At 38.3% G+C, this 21,317-nt stretch overlaps 1 protein-coding gene across 3 annotated transcripts in view; it reads left to right on the top strand.

Annotated features, from left to right (window-relative positions):
* LOC106073929 (uncharacterized) overlaps positions 1–21,317 on the top strand; it is a 118,101-nt gene that overhangs the window by 28,951 nt on the left and 67,833 nt on the right. The window contains exon 1 of one of the 3 annotated variants that reach the window (XM_056011037.1): positions 7,407–7,691. The exons of 1 other annotated variant lie outside the window; for it this stretch is intronic. The gene's annotated coding sequence lies outside the window, so the exon portion shown is untranslated. Of the gene's footprint in view, positions 1–7,406; positions 7,692–21,317 lie in introns of those variants that run through there. One more of the 3 variants, XM_056011036.1, reaches the window with a different exon arrangement.

Raw genomic sequence — 21,317 nt, 5'->3', positions numbered from 1 at the left:
CGCTGCATTAAAAATACTGATGATCAATAATGCAAAACAGAATAATAGTAAAAATATTCAGGGGCGTAGCTAGGAATTTTTCATCATTTGGGGGCTGGACCTCTTTGGTGGCCCCTGCATTTTGCGTAATATTGAATATTTATTGTAAAAAAACACTCATTTGGGGACCCCTCAAAAGGGGACCCGGGGGATTTTACATTTCTCCTCCTCCTCCCCCACCTTTGCTACGCCACTGATAATATTCCAATATGGAATACTTCACAATTTTGTAAAAATAAATCACTAAATAGAAGATAATTAAAATTTATTTTAAACTAGAACAGTAATGAACTTATTGTAGATTTATATCTACACTCTATAATCGGCAAAAACTATTCTACTCTCAACTAACAGCCATCTCAAATAAAAGTGACAATATTTTAATGTTGACTTTGCACTTACTAGGTACTAGACTGTAACTAGAATCTAGATCTAGATCTAATTAGAGGGCGCTTATTCGACTCAAAACCAATGTTGCAAACAGCCCGCGAAAATTCAAGGCCATGGGGGAGTCGGCACATACGGAAAAACCCATGGGAATCTTAGCGCGCCGCTTTTTTTTTCTTTTTAAAGTTTTCAAAATACCCCCCCCCCACCTCCCAAGTTTTCAAAGTATAATGGAATCATTAGGATTTAAATAAAATATTTAAGTAATTTTTTATATTTTTTAAAATCAAAAATATAAAAAAAGGATGTACAAATTGCAAAATTAGTTCGGTTAAGAAAAGAAGGGTTCGTTCGGTTCGGTTCGTACCAAGCAGTTTCAAAGTTCGGGTTCGGTTCGGTTCGGTCATAAGTGAGGTTCGAGTTCGGTTCGTTCGGTTCGGGTTCGGTTCGTTTCCCATCTCTAGTACATTTGATTCTGCAGTGTTAAAAAGTAAAAAAAAAAAAATGATCATATACCTTTACAAAAAAAAAACACATAGCTTAACACTAGATTTATTCTCTACACCGGATACCCCAAAAAGCTGGCTATTTATAGTTCTTCCGCGAATAAATGAAAACCTCTAACAGTAATTTTCGTTCTGTGTTTGGATTATTTAATTTCGAATTCACGCAAGCAACTTTATACTCTCTAGGCAGAAAAGCGTTTCAGTTAGCTGGTGTCCTATCACTCACAGGTTGCGTGACGTCATTTGTGGATGGCCCTTTAAGACGAGTGTCTCTGGAGAACGAACCTGACGCGTGAAGTGACGGCGATGTAGTCAAGAGACGCAAAGTTGGATGGATGAAAACTTCCATCTCCTCTTTCTCTCTTTCATTTTCCCTCTGTATCTCGCTCTCATTCTCTCTCTTCTTTCTCTCTCTCTCTTTCTATCATTCTTCCTCTCTATCTCTCTCTTTCTTGCGCTCTCTCTCTCTCTGGCTCTTTCTCTCTCTCTCTCTTTCTTTCATTCTCCCTTTCTCTCTCTCTCTCTCATTCTTCCTCTCTCTCTTGCTCTGTTATTCTCCCCCATCCTCTCTCTCTCTCTTTTCCTTTCTCTCTCTCTCTCTTTATTTGCCTCATTTCTCCATACATCGTTTCCTCTAGTTGTGTCTATTATTTCCACCGAAAGCGCCGTTCGATTGTTTACCTCAGTCACGTGAACACAATGGCTGCGTAGTTCTTCCTCTTCTTATTCTCTGTCAATATCTTACTACGTTTGCTGTTCCCTTTATATGTGTGTGCCTACGTGCCCACATATTCATGTTAATGTTTTTTTGCATGTGTGTAAGTACAGGTGTGTCAATGTGTGCGTCTATATAACTATATATATGTGTGAGTCTATATTTTGTCAATGTGGCTGTCTATATGTGTAAGGAAGTCTATGTATGCGTTTATTTGTGGCTGTTTGTGTATATCTGTATAATACCAAGGCCGGATTTAATGGAGGGCGTGCCCTTACCCCACCCTCAATCTCAAAAATATACATTTTTTAAAACTAAACTATGAATATTAAATATTTTTAAAGGTGGAAAATGAGATTACATTTACAGCTACTCTATTTGTTCTGTCTAAAATATGGCCTGCTTTTAGATATAGGTGTTATTATTAATAAGTGGATTTTTATTCAAGCTTTCGATAAAGTGTAAAGGCCTTCACAATAATCCAATTACTTTAATCTGGTCCTGGTGTCAGGCCTGTAAAGAATATGGCTTGACTATTAGCACGAAGAAAACAAATGTTACGGGACCACCTGCTACAGCACCAGCCTCCATCCTATGGGACCACCTGCTACAGCACCACCCTCCATCCTATGGGACCACCTGCTACAGCACCACACTCCATCCTATGGGACCACCTGCTACAGCACCACCCTCCATCCTATGGGACCACCTGCTACAGCACCAGCCTCCATCCTATGGGACCACCTGCTACAGCACCACCCTCCATCCTATGGGACCACCTGCTACAGCACCACACTCCATCCTATGGGACCACCTGCTACAGCACCACCCTCCATCCTATGGGACCACCTGCTACAGCACCACCCTCCATCCTATGGGACCACCTGCTACAGCACCACCCTCCATCTTCATAGACAACAAGCTGGATGCCGTAAATGAATTCTATCTGGGATCCACAATTACAGATGACGTGTCTCTAGAAGAGGAGATAAAAAAAACGCATATTCATTAGTCTGTTGAACCGAGTCACAGGTACGACGTAGCAACGAGCTATCCACTGCCCACAGGTCGTGACGTTGCAGGTCAGTGTTCAGGCCATCTATGAAAATTGATGTCATTTGAACCTTTGGGGCACCACACAATATGTCGACCGTTTCTTTCCATTCCACTGAGTTGAATAGAATCTCTTTCAATGATTGACCAATCCATTATTTTATGTGCCTTCCCATCGCTTTTTCTGTCTGCCTCATCTCCTTTTTTCCTGGTACTGTTCCCTGAGGGAAGGGCCCTTGTGATATGGGTTTAACATTTTAGTTTGAGCTATTTAACAGTCAACCTGGGGCCCTATTGCCGTTGTGATCCTGTTTCTGCGTTCCTCGGTTGTCATGTGGACTTGGCATGTACATTTCACTGGCCGTAGGCATCAATAAAAAAGTAACTAATTATTAATTAACTATTGGAAATTAATTATTTTGTTTAAAATTTAACATAGGAAAGAAAGTGTACATTAATGATGTGGTGGTTTAAGTTGAATTAGTCCCCTTTATACTTTGTAGAGGGAAAAATGTTAAACTAACAATAAATATCTAAAATAATAAATAATAGAAAATTATATATTTTATAATTGTTTCTTGTGCTGTCAGGTAAAAGAAATAATGGCGCACAATTTCAGCTTGATCCGAGATTGGGTGTGGGAGAAATAATGTGTACAAACTTTTTACCAGACAGAGTGAGTTGATATAAGCTGGATCGGCCCGGTTTACGCATGTCTGAAATGTATATCCCCCACCCCCATCCCGGCCCACAACAGGCTGAGCATCACAGTCCTATATACACGAGACTGTCTTTCCAGCATAGTTCCTTCTCTAAGGATACCTAACTAATTGGAACAGCAGCCAATCAGAAGCAATGTAACAGGCAGACATAGAAGTACATTTCTCACCATTCTCTTAATGAAAGTAGGTTAATTAGGTTAAGCAAGAAAGGTCGATAAAAATCAAGAAACAAAAGTTGCTTTTTTTTTTCAGAGTAGCAGGACGTGGTTTGTTTAAGATAACTAAAAAGTTGTGTACTAATTAAATACGAAATAAGTTTTGAATTAAACTTGGTTTATTTAATAGTAGAAATGAGAGAAAAATTATTTAGGCCAATCTAGGGTCTCCGTGTTTCGGAGGAGAGAAGACTCCAAAATATCAAATGTTCTCCACAATGAGCAGTGAGATTCATAACAAACGAATATTCACATTTGACTAGAGTAACACCTTTAGTAAAATCACTAAATTTAGAAAGCCTTCAGGACAGAAGGCTCAAAAGTAAAGTAGCAATCATACATAAAACACTGAACCATAATCTTCAAATACAAAAACAAAATTTAATAAAATACTCTGAAAGACACAAAGATAAAGGCACATTCCTCGTCCCATATGCTAGGACAAATTTGTACAAATACTCCTTCTTCCCTAGTGCTATTAGAGCATGGAATGGGTTGCCTGAGCTAGCCAGGAAAACCAGTGACTTGGCAGAATTTAAGTCATTGGTTAATATGCATGACTAAATGCATGACGCGTAGGACGTAATCATCTTCTTTTTTGAAGTAACGTCTGTATTATATAAGATAAGATAAGAAGATTCTAAGGAACATTCATTCCAATTTACAAGAAGCTTAATCTCATTTTTATTTTATGAAAAAAAAAATACATACAGTCTATATTTATATTGGGAAGACATGGCTCTAGACCGTACCAGATGGAGAGAGACAGTGACCAAGAAAGCTATGGATAGTTAAAGTACATGGGTCTCAGCTCAGGAAGAAAAACGGACTATGCGAAAAATGGCCAGCTCCTATACCATCGAAGCAAAAGCCATCTTAACCTGCGATATTTGTGGACGGGAGTGTCTCTCCAAAATAGGGCTCCACAGCCACAAGAGGAAGTGTGCGAGATAAACCATAGTCGTTCTACGACCAAAGGAGGCCAATGAATATTTATAAGGCAAAAAGAGTAAATACTCGGCCGGACTAACCAATTGGCTATACAAGCTATAGTTTAGGGCGCTCAAGAATTATTAGCACTGACATAAAATTTACGGACCTTAGAAAAGGCCTCAAAAGGACTTCATATCTCAAATAGCTGAAATCATTTTTTGTATCATTCTTACTATCAACTCATAGTAAAAAAAAACATTGATTCATTTATTTTGACAACTTTTCATTACGTAACTGATCCGAAATGTCTTTAGGATCTTGAGGTCTATAGGGCAGATGATGTAGTAAAGGTCACCTGTTTCTGTGGCCCACTGTTAACCAGGGTGCCATGTGGCCAGCGCAACGAAAAACTGCCTTTACTTTTCCCCAACTAATGTCAGGTACCGATTGGAGCTGTGTACGCCCAAGCATCCCGAAATTAAAATCCCAGTCATCACCAGGAATAGAACGCAAGCGGTTCGGAAGCCAAGTGCTTTACCGTTCAGCCACCGAGCCTCCTGGTCATTTTAGACTCATGAGAATGTATAGACTTCAATCTAAACTATTTGTATAATCCCGGATATAGGCCCCTACACCACAAGAATGTAGGAATTAATTTATAAAGTGTACCGACAACGGTAGAGCGGTAGAGATTCTATATAACACATTGTACAATAGTAAGTGTCAATAGACGTACTTGTTTTTAAGTGACACAAGAGACTGAAAATAACCTACTATCAAATAGATTTCTTCATTCCAGTCTGTTTCTACTCGCAAGTAGCCTAATTTCAAATATGCCCATTCTATTTCTTGTCTCCCTTGTTAGCTGCTACCTTCCCCTTACACCAGCGCAATCCTCGTTACCAGATCATTTCGGCCTGGTTCTGCTATTAGTTCCAATTTCCAGCCGCCACCGGCTAAGATTGGTCCATGACAGACTGCGTTGAGACTTTGTTGCGAACGGCTTAGATTCATTCTTCCAATTTATTTTGGTTTAAGGAAGAATCTTTTATGTAGGCCTCTAATGTTAGATTTCTGTTCTTCTTTCGTCGACACAGTAAAACATTTAAGTGTCAATAGACTAAGTTATTTTTAGAATGAGAAAAAAAAATTAAATTAAAAAAAAAATATTTCAAAACAAGTGAACAAAGTTTTATATTTGGTTAAATTGCATCTAGGCTAACAATAATACATCTGTGTGATGTTTATAGCATTCTCAGCGCGCTATGGTCCAATCATTTTTGTGGACAGGTTGGGGGGGGGGGAATCTGGGGGAAGGTTTCCTTGCTGCCATTTCAAAAGCTATATAAACAAAAAATTACTCGTGTCTTTTGTTAGTTTAAAATTTGTAGCGAACGACCAAATGCTCTACACAAGGATTATTTCCCTTTAGCTTTGTGTTTTTATCGACACTGAATAGTTCTGCAAAGTTTTCGCTTGATGCAAGGATGAAAAGTGGGAGAACTATTGTGTCAAAGACTCCTACCCAGACGGACAGAGTGGTTAAATATAAGCTTTGTCATAAAAAAAAACAGTGTAATTACCAATATAGAGGGTACCGACGATACTTTTAAAAAAAGTCTTATCTTATCTTACAATTACAAAAGAGAATATAATTACGTAGGTTACTTTTAGCGTGCATGCCAATAAGAGATATTCGCGGCTGATTCAGGCAACCCGCGGCTTTTTTTTTTTGTGAGAGCTCTCCAACTGTCTATTTCAAAGGTCGTCTGCTACCAGCTACTTTCTTCTAAGCCAGTGAGGGCGAAATGGTTCCGGAGTTTATCTTTATAACGCTTAAAGAGGGGAGGGGGCACCTCTGTTATGCCGTCCTCCTTTAAGACAATCACCTTTGGCATGAGGAATAAATGTCCGACTCGTCGCAGCTGGTAAATACTGCTTCTATACTGTTTTAAAAGAGAAACAAGGTTACAAAGACAGTGATTGTGTGAAAACACAAACTCAAAATGGACCCCCGAAGTGGTCCACCCAGGCAGGTAAAAACTGCAGGTTTCAATATTTTCAGAAAGAATATCAGAATGAAATTCTATCAGATGCGAATGACAGAAAAGAATGGAGAAAGAAGGTTGACAGATCTTGTGTGGTGCCCCAAGTGATAGGTGAAAGTGAATGTGAATGTGAAGATAGATGTGAACCTGGCCTAACGGATGTTTTATAATGAATATCTAGTTGATCTAATTGTTTTGTAAAGGGTAAAAGGTTCAATCTTTTATTCAAAGCCTCAAGAAAAAAAAATTTGTAAAAAAAAATGCCTTTAGATAAATGTTTCTTATCCATAGTAAGGCACTGCAGTTCACGCGATAATATGAAAAACTACTTATCAATTATTGTTTTAAATTATATTCCACTTATATGCATACTAAATAGATTTTTTTCTCTTTTATTCTTCCATTTTTATCTAAAAGCGGATATAATTTTTGCAATCATATAATTTCAGAAGTCGTGAGGTTTCACCATAAAAGAGCCTTTGGAGCATTCCTTATGGTCACCCTAACATGAATAGACCTTAATCTACTTCCGCCCATGCTTATGGCGTTGAGATCTATGTGTGTCTCTTACAGTCTATAGACACAAATCCCCCCTTCTCTTTGTGTCCTCTTCGCGTCCTACATCTGTATACATCACATCCAGTCCGCAGTTCTCGATTGTCACTTCTGCTTTACTCTCATTTCCTTACCGCCCCATGCGGTCCAATCACAGTGTGGATCACTCGCACATCTAAACGTAGTCCATCCAATCAGAAATGCCGTTAGGCGAAAGAAAGAAAAAAAACCCGGGAAGAAAAAAAAAATGGCAGGATGAAAATGAGAGAGAGGGAGAAAGAGAGGCTTATGGTGCCAAAGCAAGGATTCTGGCATACGGGAGGTGTTTCAACTGTGCCAGATAAGCTGATAAAATTCATGCCCCCCACCCTTTTTTTTTTTCTTGTTTGATTATTTCCTCTTAGATAAACTTATTTTCCCATGTTTTCCACGAGTTTATTGTCTGCCCCTGATTCTATGGAAACTAAACATCGTCTGCTAGCTATTTCTTGATATGGATGTAAAGATTTGATTGAAAGGTAATTTTTTATTACATATTAGTTATAGATACGTTAATCAGACATACTGCATGGACATGTTATGAATTAATTGAATTGTTTTTTCGTCTGTTCACATCCACGTGCCAAAAGATATAGAAATATGCACATTGTATATTTACACGTGTAAACGATGAGGTTAAATCACAAAAACTCATATTTATTCAAAAGTAGTACGCCTTCAAATCAAAGATTTTAAATTTTAATGTTAATGCAAAATTATGCAATGACTGTTAAATGAGTCATGTTTGGGCTTTGGCTGATCCTTTATGCGTCTGTCTTGTGTGGTCCTTTGTGTTGTTTAGTGTGCAGTGGCGTATTTAGGGATTTGGGGGCCCCGTAGGGGGGGGGGGGGCTTGACCTCCATAGGACCTCTTGATTTTTACATTCGATATCGTGAAATGAGATATGGCGTAATATATAGTGTAAAAACAAATTTCGAACACTCATATTGGGAGCCTCTAAGGTTTGGGGTCTGTTGGACCCCTTCTTCCTCCACCCTAGCTACGTCACTGCTTGTGTGGTCCTTTATGTTGTCTTTTGTGGTCCTTTATGCTGTCTTTTGTGGTCCTTTATGTTGTCTATTGTGGTCCTTTATGTTGACTTTTGTGGTCATTTTTGCTGTCTTTTGTGGTCCTTTAAGTTGTCTTGTGTGGTCCTTTATGTTGTCTTGTGTGATCTTGTGTGATCTTGTGTGATCTTTTATGTTGTCTTGTGTGATCCTTCATATTGTCTTGTGTGGTCCCTCTTTGTTTTCTTGTGTGGTCCTTCATTTTGTCTTGTGTTGTCCCTTATATTGTCGTGTGTGGTCCTTTATGCTGTTTTTTTTTGGTCCTATTAGAAATTGGATGGCTGCCTGGTCTTGTGGTATGCACATCGAACAATCCCGAGTTTGTACCCTGCCGGCTGCCATCCCCTGACGTCCTGATGGACGTTTAGACTAAGACGTAATATACTTCATGTCGGACCGAACGTCAAGAGTCTGTAAAACATTAATGAAGCAGCAGAAAGAAACAAATGTTTAAAAGTCTATACCGATTTAAAACATTAATTTTAGATGCAAACAAATTTAGTTTAAATATAATAATAGATGGATAACACAATGTGAGGTTTTCCATTTATTAAATAGATAGTCATCTTTAATTATGGTTAAATCATTAACTTTTTAAAATTGTTTTTTAACGTTATGATTTTTTTTTTTTTTGTAAATGATGTAAAAGACCTAGTGATGTCGCTCGGGGGGGGGGGCGCCTCCCGTCCCGAATGATGACACTGATAGCAACGCCACTTCGAAGCACAATATACTAATTAAACCTTAATTTTAGTACAAAATCTCACCTGCTTCCCACTCCGACCCCTACTGTAAAAGAAATGTCTGCTGCTCTATTGAATAACTTGGCCGCTACACAGCCTTCAATTATTCATGTATGGAAGTTTGCCCCATTTTCAATTTGCTTCCATTACCGGCTCTCAAGATACGAGCGTTGCATGCTACACTTAGAGACGCTTAGCACGCAGGAAGTCAAGAACGATTACTCTGTTTGAAAACAGATTAAGCTGTTAAAAATCCTAAGAAAGTTGCCGTCCCTGAAACACGGCTCCAAGTCAAAGATTATTTATGGATTGGCACCAGAAATACTAATTAAAAGCAAAAATTGGTTTTAATTACTGAGACATGAAATGTAAGACCCACCTAATATCGATTGAAAGATGGAAATATTAAATCGTATTTAAGTCCAATCCGAGACTAGATGGTAGCGAGAATGATAGTCTAAGCAATACAGTCTTAAAGCAAAGCGTACTTTCAATGATGAATTTTAGTCATTAGATTTTAGCTATTTTCAATATATGATATTCTAATTGATTTGATACACTGCCTGATACACTAATTGATACATTGCATGATACACTACTTTGTACAATGCCTGATATACTGATAGATACACTCCTTGATATACTAATTGATACATTGCCTGATACACTAATTGATATAATGCCTGATACAATAATGAAATATGCATTCTCTGTTTTGGACCCCTCAACTCAAGAAAATATTAAGAAACTGGAACAGACACAAAATAGAGCAGTGAGATTCATAACAAACGAATATTCACATTTGACTAGAGTGACACCTTTAGTAAAAATCACTAAATTTAGAAAGCCTTCAGGATAGAAGATTTAAAAGTAAAGTAGCAATTATACATAAAACACTGAACCATAATCTTCAAATACAAAAACAAAATTTAATAAAATACTCTGAACGACACAAAGATAAAGGCACATTCCTCGTTCCATATGCTAGGACAAATTTGTACAAATACTTCTTCTTCCCTAGTGCTATTAGAGCATGAAATGGGTTGCCTGAGCTGGCCAGGAAAACCAGTGGCTTGGCAGAATTTAGGTCATTGGTTAATATGCATGACTAAATGCATGACACGTAGGACGTAATCATCTTCTTTTTTGAAGAAACGTCTGTATCATATAAGATAATATAAGATACACTTGATACACTAATTGATACACTCCTTGATACACTAATCGATACACTGCCTGATATACTTATTGATACACCCCTTGATACACTAATTTCTACATTGCCTGAAACAATTGATACTCTGCCAGATACATCCCTTGATACACTAATTGATACTTTCTCTGATACACTTATTGATACACTCGTTGATAAATTGATTGATACACTGCCTGATACAATGGATACTCTGCCTGATACACTCCTTGATACTCTGCCTGATACACTTATTGATACACTCCTTGATACACTCCTTGATACACTAACTTCTACATTGCCTGATACATTTGATACTCTGCCAGATACACTCCTTGATACACTAATTGATACTATCTCTGATACACTAATTAATACACTCGTTGATACACTGCCTGATAAACAGCCTGATACAATGAGTGATACACTGCCGGAAAATCTAATTGATACTCTGCCTGATACTCTACTTGATACTTTGCTAATTTTGCTTTCATCATCATCATCTCCTGTCCTTGGACTTGCGTTCGTGTATTCAAATCTCTACACTTTTCACGTTCAGCAGCTGTTATAAGCAGGATAGCAAGAGAGAGACCTGTCCATTCATTCCCGATGCCAAGCCAACTTTTCTTTGGTCAACCCTTTCTTCATGCTCCATCCACCTTGAAGAATGACTTTTGATAGTGAGTCATGTCTTACAGTATAACCGAACTAGCTCAGCTTTCGTTTCCTCACAGTACGGAAGAGTTCTTCCCTTTTTGTCAGCCATTTTTCTTTCCCTGGTATCTGATATTCAGCATTGAATTTCAAAAGCTTAAATTCTTCTTTTCCACTTTAGCGTCAGCCTCCAACAGTAAGTTAAATCAAACATTTCAAATAGTTATCTAAAAGGTTACTACCTCAACCGCGTCACTAGGCGTTGTTGTATTTCTTTCATTCTACTTGTTACTGTGGTAGCCATGTTCTAGTCCTGATCAAGACTGCGTTTTTTTAAATTTAAAGAAATCCATGATTCCGCGTAACTCTAACGGGTTTGGTTTTTTATGCATCTGGATAGTTGATCTTTAGGTAATAGGTCATCTGTTTCTCTGTGACCAGCACAACAACAAACCGCCTTTACTTTTCCATAATAATATTGGACCTGGGTGGACTCGGAGGCGCCCTAAAGATGCCAAAATAAGTTTTTACAGAGATTCGAACCTGGGACCGCTCGGTTCGTTAGCCAAGAGCTTTACATCTTAGCCACCCTGCCTCCATGTAGCTAGAGGTGTCTCGTAATGAGAGAAGAAAGAAAGAGAGAGAGAGAGAGAGAGCAGAAAGAAAGAGAGTGAGCGAGCAGAGAGAGAGAGAGCAGAAAGAGAGAACAGAGAGAGAGCAGAAAGAAAGAGAGAGAGAGAGAGAGAGCAGAAAGAAAGAGAGTGAGCGAGCAGAGAGAGAGAGAGAGAGAGAGCAGAAAGAGAGAGCAGAGAGAGAGAGAGAGATTGATAGGCAATAAGATAAAAATGACAGAGAGACTGACATAATCTGTATGTCCAAAACTTACAACATGATACAAACTTTCATCTACAGCTACAGTTCACTTCAAAACGTCTTCTTTCTTTAGATCTACACCAGTTTTTCTCAAAGTGGCCTATATAGATTCTCAGAGGTCAACGACAACTTCAAGGGGGGGTCTATGTAATTGGAAAAATCAAATTAGGGGTCTAATAGATGCCAATGGGGGGTCCACGATAGTGGATCTCTAAGCGAGACGTGTTTATGATTTCCCATTCGTACAAACTTGTTTGATGTATACCATAGATCATTCTTTGAAATGTAATCCTGCTATTCGAATATTTTTTTATATTTTTTTTAATAACTTTTTTAAATAAGTTTATTTTATGTAGAGGCAACTGATATTTAAAAAATGCCCGAATCTAAAAAGATATGTAGACATCACAGTGTTTTATTATTTACAATTTAGCTTCATTCCTTCCTTGTCAAACAAGCAATTACCTATGTACTTTTTATGTACAACGTATAAGCAATGCCGCTATGATCTAAACTTGGTGGATTAGTAGAGACGATGTCACTCTAGTAGATACAGATTTGACATTCTTTCGAACACTCGACAAATTGTCTTTGCGCGCTGTTGAATAAGTTTTAAAAGTTGTTTGTACACATATGTACTACATATTAAATGTTATTCTCCTTCGTTTTCCTTTGAATTTTATTAACTCTTTCTCTCCTAATTGACGATGCCAACGTCAATTTGACCCCCATTAAACTAAAAATGATTTTTGGATTTATAAACTTTAATTTGTTTTGTGTATAAAGAGCATGCTTTCTCCTAAAATTTGATATCAAATATAACATTTTCTGATAACAAACAAAAAAGTTATTGAAGTTTAATCATAACAGGATAGTGAAATACAAATGAGCAAAATGATTAATACTATCGAAACGAGGAAAATAATTACGGAGAGAAAGAGTTAATAAATATATACACATCATGGGCGTAGCCAGGATTTTTTTTCGGGGAGGGTTTTGGGAAGGGGGGATTCCCCCCCCCCCGACCCCCCCCCCCCCCCGCGGAAAAAAATTATATATATATATATATGTGTGTGTGTGTGTGTGTGTACATAATAAATCTTTATCACATTCTGACCCTTTCGGAAGACGTTTATTGTTTAATGCAGACTCCCCGCCCTTGCTAGCAAGGGGGTCTGGGGGAGATCGCAGTGCTCCCCCAACGCTTTGCCCCGCCGCCGAGCACTATTTCTGGTATTGAAAGCCAACAAAATGCATATTCTGAGGTATCTACAGTGCATTATCTTGGTATTAAAAAGTTTTATTTTAAAAACCTAATGTGCTATTCTTACTGACTTAGACCCTCTCGCGCCGCTCGGCGCATTTTCCGCAAGCTGTTTCCGCAACTCTTATTTTGCGTAATTCATTTTGTGTGAGAACATGTCCCGCAAAACCTCACGCTCTGTCACAACCTTACTAAGGATTCGACTCCCTGTTCGGCATATGATTTCTTTGATTTAGACCCGATCTCTATGACTGACTCCTAAAATCTGTCTTAGCCATCTTTGTTGAGACACATTTAATGATTTTCAATTTCGGCAGAAGATTATTCACACTTTATTAATGGAGCCCAAGCCACTGGTAGAAATTTGTAACCTTTCTTGACTACGCTCTTAGAATTACATGCCTGTATTTCGCTTTAGATTTTATATCGAAAAAGAAAGTTTTTTCGTCAAATCATCTGTTGAGGGGTTTTAAACTAAGAAATCTCTGGAGGTTTTTTGTTTTGTTTTTAATTCAAAACCCCATTTAGCTACGGTCATAGAATTTGGTGACTGTAGTTTGCTTTAAAATAATATTGAAGAGAGAGGTTTTCAACTCTAAACGCTCTGTATGGGAATTTTAAACTCAAAACCATCTGGAGGGGTTTTAAACTTTAAAGAAAAAGCCATCTGGAGGAGGGGGATTTAAACTCAAAACCCCTTTGGCTACGCTCATAGATTTTATAGTGTGTAATTTGATTTTTTTTTTTATATTGAAGAGGTACTTTTTAGCTTCAAACCCCAACTGGAGGGGAGGGGTTTAAACTCAAAACCCCTTGGCTACGCTCATAGAATTTTGAGTGTTTAATTTGCTTTTTTTATATTGAAGATGGGGTTTATCGTAAATTTTGGAGGGGGGTTTAAATCAAAATCTTCCTGAACTGTGCTGTTGGAATTTGGGGATATTTGTTTTCAATTTTTTTTGTTTTGTTTTATAGAAGAGGGGGATTTAACTGCAAAAACCTCTGGTAGGGGGTTTAAAATTCAAAACCCCCTGTAGGGGGTTTTAAACTCAAAGCCCCCTGGTAGAGGGATTTGTATCTCAAAACCCCCTGATAGGGTTTTTTAAATCTCAAAACCCATTGGTAGGGGGATTTAAACTCAAAACCCCCTGTTAGAGGGTTTTTAACTCAAAACTGCCTCGGCTGTGCTGTGGTAAGTGATTTAGTATTAAAATCTCACCTAAAATAAACAAAATGAAAGCAAAAATCAGTCACTTAATTCCGTTCCCCCCCCCCTGGAGGGGGATTTCATTTCGGGGGGGGTTTGAACCCCAAGAACCCCCCCCTGGCTACGCCCATGATACACATGAAGCCCTTAATTATTTTGTAACTCTTCAATTCATTACAGTTAGAAATAATTTTACATTAAACACGTGAAGTTGAAGAGGTTGTAGAAATGCACCATGAGCCAAGCAGAGAGTCCACCGAAAACAGGAAAACATGGCAATGGGTCTACGTAACAAAACAAAGTTTGGGAACCACTGACCCACACTTTACAGGTTTCTTGTTTCAACAAGCCTTTCACGTGCACAGCTTCAACATGTACAGATACATTAAATGAATGTGGAAATTAAATTATTCACACAATAGTTTTCTTTGTGTGTGAGAGACAAACCAATGCATCCGCCTATCCTCACATTTATTGTATTATAGTGCCCATTCTGAACGTTAGCGCGGAATAGAAATCGATAAAATAATTAAACACACAATTGAGCGAGGGAAATAAAAATACAACAAAAACAGCCCGGCCTCATCATCATAATCATCATCGTCATGGTTCTCAAACGACAGAATGCAGTATGTCAAGCAGCAATCCTTCCAATATTATTCGTTTTGCCGCTGTCTCCTGCTGTGCTATTTTCAAAACTAAAGTTTTATTAGAAACGATGGCAAAATAAAACCCAAAAAACTCTGATGCATGTGGAAAAAAACAAACGAACTGGAAGCAAAGAAAAGGAGTACACAGACTATAGAGAGAAATGTATTTTAAATAGCGAGCATCTTCTCCTTTCAATACCTCAATATAACTCAGACTTTATGTCATCTGTATATATAATTCTCTACGTTGCCCCAACCATGCGGGACACCACGCACGCACGCTGACTCTCTAATATATTTTAGATAAGATTTGATAAGATAGTTTTATTGGTCCAAACAAAAAGAAAATCAGCAATACTACTAGAACAATAAGGATACGAATACATATATCAACAACATCTATAAAAAGGACATACTTCTACACACACACACACACACACTCGCACACACACACACAACCAGCGCTTGATGAATTGGGTTCCTCTGTACTTCTTAGTTACGACCTGGAAACACCCTGCCTAAAGAATAAAGGTCTTTTTTAACTCTCTTTTCTAGCCACACCTGATGTATGTAAAAAAAAAATCCGCTTTCAGACCTTGTGGTCTGTAGGGCAGATGATGTAAAGACTATCTTTTTCTGTGGCCTATGGTTAACGAAGGTATCATGTGGCCGGCACAACGAGCAACCGTCTTTACTTTCCCCCAACTAATGTCATGTACCCATTAGAGCTGGTTGGACTTAGAGGCGCCCATAGATCCCGAAATTTAAAATCCCAGTCTTCACCAGGATTCGAACTAAAGACCCCCGGTTTGGAAGCCAAGCGCTTTACCGCTCAGCCACCGTGCCTCCTCTGATGTATGTGGTGTAAGTAAAAAATTAAAGTACCTTTCAGACCGTACGATTTTAGGGCAAATGATGTAAATGTCATCTGTTTACATGACCGACGGTTAACTAGGGTGTCATGTGGCCAGCACAACAAACAACAGCCTTTATTTTCCCCAAAAAAACTTCAGGTACCCATTAGAGAAGGGTAAACTGTGTTGTAATCGGTGCAAATGGTCTTTAAGGATTTTAGAAAGGCATCTTCCATGAAATAGAAAATAGAAAACATCAAACTGTGGGAGTGGACAGAGAAATATAGAGGTGCAGATCTTAGAGAGAAAGTGGAGATGGATTGGTCATGCCCTTTGAAAAGATACCAAGAACAGAGCTAGACAAACCTTAGAGTGGAACCCCCAGGGAACAAGACGCAGAGGAAGACCAAAAAGAACGTGGCGACGCAGCGTACCAAATAAAGCTGAGAAGACAGGAAAGAGCTGGGAAGCCATTTGAAACAAACTTGAGACCGTGGAGAGTGGCGTGTTTTTACTGAGGCCCTATGTTCCACAGGGAACGCAAAGGAAAGATGATGATGATGTTTATATTCCATGAAATATTTATTCATTTAGCATTATATCTGTCCATTGACTTTCGTCGTAGGGGGGGGGGGCGCTGTGACAGTTGGCGTAACCAAATCCCTTCACTTTTCTCGGTCAGCAGTTGTACTAAGTAGAATATCAAGAGAGGATGGTTCATTCTTTCATGTTGTTCAACCTCTTTTCTCTGGACGACCCTTTCTTCGTTGTCCATCCGCTGTACCCTGAAGAATGACTTTTGACAGTGAGTCATGTCATACAATATGACCAAAATCAGCTCAGCTTTCGTCTCTTTACAGTATTAACATATCTGCTAGGCGTGGACAAAAAAACAACACAGACATGATAGCTTAGAATGATAGAAGACAGACATCAAAGTAATTGCTCTCTATGTCTCTTAAACTAACTAAAACTTAGAGTTATCGACTCTTTAAAAAGACTGGAGAAAGATTAATATACATTTCTCTGACCGGTGATATAAACAATATTTGTAGGTCGTGTGGAAATGTTGTAACAATCCCATAGCTACTTGTGGTAAAGCAGGTCTGTAATAGGCATAGACACAACAACACTTCTGGTGACATGTGGCTAAATATGCCATTGACATAGAACCACTTGTGGTAAAATGAGCCTTTTTTTTGGCATAGACACAAGACCTCAAGTGCTGATATGTGGATGAATTAGCCACTTGCTAATGATACGGGGCTCTATGTGGCATAGACCCAGAACCACTTGCAAACGATATGGGCTCTATGCAGGATAGACCCAGAACCACTAGCTAATGATACGGGGCTCTATTTGGGATAGACCCAGAACCACTTACTAATGATATGGCTCTATGCAGCATAGACCCAGAACCACTTGCTAACGATACGGGCTCTATGCAGCATAGACCCAGAACCACTTGCTAATGATACGGGGCTCTATTTGGCATAGACCCAGGACCACTCTCTAACACTGCAGTTCTGTCTATCATAAGCACTGTATTGATGTTCTCTGGGCATAAAGCCGAGGCCAGTCCTTTCAATTAACTGACTCTCCCTCATCAGCTCCTTAATATCCCCGTGTCCTCATGAGCAAACACGGCGGAATTTATTGCTCGTTAAGAGTCTCACTCACTGACGTATCCAAGCACACACACACATTCAGACAGAGACACACACACATTCATGTAGACACACATACACACACCCCCCAACACGCATACTAAGATTACCTCTTTTATAATAAACTTTATGATGAACTTTTCTTCTTTGGAGTTAAAAAAAAAAAGTGGGTGTGTCGTCTAGGAATAAGACTTATAAGAGATAATAATAAGAGATGCGTCTGAAAATGGGAGAATTAGAGACAGACCTAGAGACTTAGTCGCGGCGAAGATCAAGGGGCCGAAACAGACAAAGACTGAAATAGATGGGCCAGGGCGAATCTGAAAACAAATAATGAGACCGAAAAACATAGGAAAAGAAAGGATGTAGACGAAAGAATAAGAGAGAGAGAGAGAAAGAAAAGAAAAAGACGAAAAAGAACAGAGAAACAGATAATAGAGAGATGAAAAGAAAACAGACAAGAGAGAAACATAATTGATTAGAGAAAAAGAGAAACAGCTGAGAAGAGAAAGGAATAAAAGATTTAAAAGAGGCACACAAAAAAAACAGACGAAAGAGAATAAAGAGAGAAAGAAAAAAAATACAGACGGAAGATAATAAAAGAAACAGAGGACAGTGAATGGAGAAACAGACGGAAAGTTTAAGGCAATTTTTGCGTCTCACTTAGTACTGTAAAGTCACATTTTGAAGCGCTTTTAATTATTTAAGTTTTCAACAGCGATCTTTCAAAATGACAATTTAGTAAGGGAGATTTTCTCATATTTTTAACACATTTATGCGAACGGTTTTAGATAAGTAATTTCTGTCGTACTAACTACCTAAATTTACAACAACAACAGAAAAAGATTTTTTTTTTAAGAGAAAAATTATTTTTAATATGCATACAAGTGGAATATAATTTAAACTACAATTAATAAATAGTGTTTCATATTATACGCGTGAACCACAATGTAGACACAATACAGAGTTTCGCGCACACTAAACTAAAGGTTGTGTTTTGTTTGTTTGTTTGTTTGTTTGTACTTTTGAGGATTTGAATGAGAGATTGGGCCTTTACAAAACAATTAGATAATAATAATAATAAGGCATGTCTTCGAGTCCGAAGATTAATGAGGAATGCAGTATTTCCCGTGGCTACGTAGCCCCAGCTATGACCTACATATTTTGCCACACCCAGGGCAAGCATAACCATTGTCCGCCGGTGCTCGATTAAGATTTCCTTTTCGCTGTCTGCGTCTGTCCTTGGCACCGGATTTTCTTTTGATCTCAAATGTGTATCAGTTAGATAATCATTCAATAACATTAGTTAAGCATTAGTTCACATTTAACTTCACCTTCACCTATCCCTTAATCTGTTGGGGCATCACCCAAGATCTGTCTACCGTCTTTCTCCATTCCTCTCTGTCCTTTGCCTTTGATAGAATTTCCTTCATTGACAGGCCTGTCCAATCTTTGATGTTCTCTTACCATCGCTTTCTCTGTCGTCCTCTACATCTTCTTCCTGGTACTGTTCTCTGAAGAAAGGTCTTTTTGAGCCCTGATGACCTTGTGATGTGGCCATAGAGTTTCAGTTTTACGTTTTTGACAGTGGTCAGCAGGTCACCGTGGGATCCAATTGCTGTATTAATCCTGTTTCTAATCTCTTCATTCGTGATGCGGTCTTTGTAAGTGACACCTAGGATTGAACTATATCTTCATAACTATCAGCTCATCGAATGCATATGAATATTAACAATGTAATACCTATAACATTAATAAATCTCCGTATCCTGTGGTATCTAGTCGTTAGTCGAAGTGACACTACAACAGTACGTCTCTTTTTGTATCGACGGAGATTGGGTTGAAGCTGTTGATAGGGTTGTAGCATATGGGTTGTAGTTGTTGATACTTTCTGATCATCTTTTTAAAAATATTGTAACCTGCATTTTTATGTGCATGAGCGGACCACTTCGGGGCTGATTTTGAGTTTGTGTTTCCACACAACCTGTCTTTGTTTCCTTGTTTTAATTGATGGGTTGTGCTCACTAATGAATAATTGTGCACCTTGATCCGAGCACATTTCTTTTACCTGACAACACAAGAGTCAATAAAAAACAAAAATAGTGCTTAACCCTCCAACAAACTCAAACATACACTTTTAAAAATTAAAATATGCATATTAAATATTTTTTTTAAAAAAGGAAAATGATATTAAATCTAAAAGTAGACCTACTCTATTTTTTGTTCTTCTGAAATATAGCAAGCGTTTAGATAAAAGTATTTTTAGTCATAGGTGGATCTTTAGTCAAGCTTTCGAAAGAGTGTAAGGGCCTCCAAAAAATCTAGCCCCGGCGCCTCCAGATACTTAAATCCGGCCCTGTGAGTGTTTCACACACAATACAATTGTATTTTATCATCCTCTCATCTGTCCCTTGACTTTCATCGTATGGGTGCTGGGAAGGTTTCCCCCCCCCTAATCTGATCGGTCAGCAGAACTTTAAGAGAGAGGTCTACCCATTCTTTCACGTTGTCCAGCAAGTTTTTCTTTAAGTAAAAAAAAAAGGTCAAATTCCCCTTTCAGACCTTTGCGATTTATAGGTCAGATGATATAAAGGTCATCTGTAAACGGTCAAGTACCCGTTAGAGTTGGGTAGACTAAAAATCCCGAAATTAAAAAATCACAGTCTTCGCCAGGATTCGAACCCGGGTGCCTAGTTCTGAAGCCAAGCGCTTTACCACCTGGCCACTAGGACCCTTTTCTTCGTGCTCTCCTAACCCACCCCCCTGTACCTTGAAAGATGACTCGTGAAAGCGAAACATTAAACAATGATGCAAACGAAATAGAAGAACAGGTGAACTACACTTTTATATGTAGGTGCTTGTGGTGCCTGTTTAAAGTACCAGTCTCTGTTACCCCATCACATAGGAAGTACTTTGAGTAATAAGAACTGAAACCCATGCCTTAGATTCAGTTAGTTGACGCCCTATCATGCTAACCACAATATTAAGATTAGGTTTTTAAAAATTCTGAACTATAAATATATATTTTTTTAAATTTTACCTTAAAATTTGACATTGAGGTCACGCAAAAATAAAAAAAACAATGTTTAAATCTTCTCTTTTGCTTTTTGATTGTAAAAGAGACCGTCAGAAAAGAGATATTGAGAGAGAAAGAGTTAGAAAAGATAGAAATAATAAAGGTACGAAAACAAAAAGAGAAAAAGAAGAAAAGACAAAACGTAACGGAAAGAGAAAGAGAGAGAAAGTAAAATAAAAATATAAATGTATGAGAGAGAGAGAGAGAGAGAGAGAGGGCACATTCAAATGGCTTTTTGTTTTCGATGTATGCTCCCGGCTATAATTCTGTCAAGTGCAAACGACTTTTAGAAAAAAAATGCAAAACGATTGTCGCTGTGGGCTAAAACAGAGATGACGTCACATAAACGTGTTTACTTCCGGGGGAAAAAAAATAACAACACGCCACAACAGTTTACTTTAAAAATCGTCTGCCAAGAAAATTAAAGTTCCTTTCATCTCTGCATTATTTCCCCTGTCACATTTCATGTACAATTAAATAAATATAATTTACAGCCGAAAGTTTCCATTGAAAGTGAGACAATAATAAAAGGCCCTGAAATATATGTGTATTTTACCTTTCGGAGATCCTTTAAGATATCAAGATAATCATATCATGGGCGAAACCTTCAGTAGGGCGACGGGGAATGGTGGCGGGCAGTTCAAACCCTGGACCATCGAAGGACAGGCCAGAGCGCATTATTGCTTCAAAGCGCATGCTCACAGCTTTATAACAAAGAGCATTTTAGGTTTAAACCTCTGAATCAGCCAGGAAAACCAGTGACTTAACAAAGTCTTTAATTAACTTGCGCCACTAGATTTACTGATAGTTGTGCTACATAAAACCAGTGACTTAGCAAAGTCTCTAATTAACTTGCG

This window comes from Biomphalaria glabrata, chromosome 14 (assembly GCF_947242115.1).
Source record: "Biomphalaria glabrata chromosome 14, xgBioGlab47.1, whole genome shotgun sequence".
Lineage (NCBI taxonomy): Eukaryota > Metazoa > Mollusca > Gastropoda > Planorbidae > Biomphalaria > Biomphalaria glabrata.
This window is presented reverse-complemented; position numbering and strand designations above follow the sequence as displayed.